The following is a 3118-nucleotide window of genomic DNA, read 5'->3' as shown; positions in this document are numbered from 1 at the left end:
AAAACTTTTTAGACTAATTTGACAAATTCCAAAAGTATTTTCCTATTATGGAAATATATGGTACAGTTTTAAATATATTAAAGGACGTTAAGTAAAAATAAGTTTGCACAAATCTCAAAAAAAACTTATAAAACACCAAAAAAAACTTTTTAGACTAATTTGACAAATTCCAATTGTATTTTCCTATTATGGAAATATATGGTACAGTTTTAAATATATTAAAGGACGTTAAGTAAAAATAAGTTTGCACAAATCTCAAAGCATATTCATGTTTATCAGTGATAAAAAAATATGAAATTTAATATAACAGAAAGTAAATGAGATTTGCACCCGAATTAATGAAAAATAATACTAAGATATTGCAGATGTAAGTCAACATACAAAATATCTAGATTGATTCCATCAAAATATCAGTAGAAGACAACAGGGTTTTTAATGCTTCCAGATGAATCAAATAATTAATAAACAAAAATTAAATATCCGTGTTTTCTATAACTCATCTCAAGCATGCTTAAATGTCTCATTAACTTAAACTTCATTATTCAACGATCCAACAAGGAAAAAAAAAAACAAACAAGATAATTTGATCAATCTAAATGTAAGCTTCTAATCCATGATCAAAAATACGAACAAAAGCCTCCATCTCAGTAGCCGAAAGACAGACGCCGATCTCCAGATCTTCGTTGATTTCTTTGCACGCATTCACAGATATGGATCCACTATAATCTATGGAAATGGTTTCCTGCTTTTTGGGCTTCCCCCATCCGAAATCCAAATCATAAAATTTGAGCTTCGGTGTTCCAGCAACCCCCATCACTGTCGTCGGCGTCACTCCAGAGAACAAATCATCAAACGACCTTAAATCTTTCACGATTCCATCCTTATCAGTCAAGACCTGATGTAGGCTTTCTCCAAGCAACTTGGTAGCAATGACGAATCCTTCTTTTCCTTTTAAATCCTTTGTTTTCTCCATTGTCAAACAATACGTAATACAGTTGCCGAAGTAAGCCGCAGGAATCGGTGGATCCAAACGTGCCCTGCAATCAATAGTGAAACCAAACACTTCCAGTTCATCGTTTCGTGATTCTGCGACGCAACTCCAGATATAACCACATGCAACAGTAAAAGATGATACATAGGCTAACGTTGGTAGTTGGTTTGAAACCAATTCCTTCAACCGATTGACGACAGCTCGTTTCAAGATAAACGTGGCTCGAACTTTATCAGTTGGCCCAGAAAGACTTGCAAGTTGATACTCATTGTCAAAAGTTTCAACCTTTTGGCTCTTCAGATAGCTTTCATCTAGTTTCGGGTATTTGAGAATTCTGTCATAAACCGGCAGACTTCCATTAGCTAGAAACAACTCATCTGTGCCAGATTGAGCTATGGATGTCCACGCCTTCAAGAAACAAAACCGGGTGCTAGCATCACCAAGGCTATGGTGATTTGTCATTCCAATAGAGAATCCGGAGTTGGGAAAAAGTGTGACTTGAACGGAGAAGACTGGGATTGATATGAAATCGGAAACTTCAGCGGTGCGTCGGAGAAGAGGTATAAGATGATAAAACTTGTCACATTCTCGAGGATGGTTTCCTGTAAGATCGATGAAATCAAGGTTACATTCTGCAAACGTAACCTCCACAGAATCGCCTTCAACATATCGGATTTCTGGGTTTTGAGCACGAGAAGGATATATGATCAAGTTACCAACGAAAGGAAAGAAATGTTGAAGGGTGATTGATAGCGAACTTTTCAGATTGGGAATGATTGTTTCAGTGAAGTGTGTTTTGGTGATTGGGAGCTCGTAGAAGAAGAGAGTGTTAATCGGAGGGGTGGTTAGCCATAAGAAGTCGAAGAAAATTAGAGGCAGTGATCTGTTGGCTACGGTGGCTGGTGGTGGCGATACTTTGGACTCTTCAAGAACAGTCAAGATTGGAAGGGAATCCATTTCATTCAACCCGGCCCCTCCGAATGATTTATTGTCCCAAAATTTGTGGGGGTTATATTATATCTAGCATAGATCTCATTTAATGTTCAAGATAATAAAAAATATATATTATAATAAGGATAAAAACTGGGACACGACTTCTTGGTTCCAGAAAGGTAAAAGGTAATTTTTTTGGATTAAGGGGGGAGGAAAACAAAAGTAGACAAGAGAAATCAAAAACCACTACAGTGCAGAATTGGAGTTCAAAAAACAGCAAAATTTAAATTAAATCAGAGCAACTCCAATCCATCCAATTTTTGCCCAAATTATCCCTGTATTTGCACCATTCAAACGATTGAGTGATTATGAGGTCTGCCACTTTTGTTGGAGAGATAGAAATCATTTTGAAGAATTTATTGTTTCGGGCTATCCAAATATTCCAAATCATAGAGAATAAGATCACACATAAGATCTGCCTTTTTTTTGGACAATAACCCCAGGTTGTTGCAAAATTCACCAAGTCTTTCACCTTTGCATACGAAATATGTTGTATCCCACACCATCTAAGGATCCAACTCCATACAGATTTAGAGAAGGTACACTCTACCAGAAGATGATCAAAGTCTCAACATCAGAGTCACAAAGTTGATAGTTAAGGTGTTGGACAATAATGCCCCTTTGGGAAAGAGAGGTTTCTGCAGCGATTCTGTCTAGAGCTTCCCTCCAGATATAACATTTAACTTTAAGAGGGATTAATTTTGTCCAACAGATTAAAGGACCGTTCAATTGAAGCGGGAATTGTTTGGAGTCAATCAACCTTCTCATGATTCTAACCAGGTATGTTCCATCCGAGTGAAAATTGAAACGAAAACCAAGTCTTGAATGAACATCGAAGTTTTGAGAGCCAAGTAGATAATAGAATTCATGGAGTTCAAGATAAAATCTCAGGTCAAAGGAGTTGTTTTTCCACCTCCAAGATAAACTATTGCGACTTAACCGATCCATGAGAGAGCACTTCTTAACCGATTCTAACCAGTAAATGTAACATCCGGAATTTCCAGGTATCAAAAGTTAATTATTTATTTTGGGTGCAGAAGAGGGACTCGACGAGTTGGTGCTTAAACTCGTCAAGTAGGATCGTGATTTGCTAACTGGATTAATGAATGGACTCGACGAGTCGGTAAGGTGACT

At 37.1% G+C, this 3118-nt stretch overlaps 1 pseudogene; it reads right to left on the bottom strand.

Annotated features, from left to right (window-relative positions):
* Positions 1–335: 335 nt before the first annotated feature.
* LOC145070341 (malonyl-coenzyme A:anthocyanin 3-O-glucoside-6''-O-malonyltransferase pseudogene) lies at positions 336–1990 on the bottom strand (annotated as a pseudogene).
* Between the last annotated feature and the right edge of the window lie 1128 nt (positions 1991–3118).

Source organism: Lactuca serriola, chromosome 8 (genome assembly GCF_051521515.1).
Source record: "Lactuca serriola cultivar US96UC23 chromosome 8, Lser_US96UC23_V15, whole genome shotgun sequence".
In the NCBI taxonomy this organism is placed as follows: Eukaryota; Viridiplantae; Streptophyta; class Magnoliopsida; order Asterales; family Asteraceae; genus Lactuca; species Lactuca serriola.
This window is presented reverse-complemented; position numbering and strand designations above follow the sequence as displayed.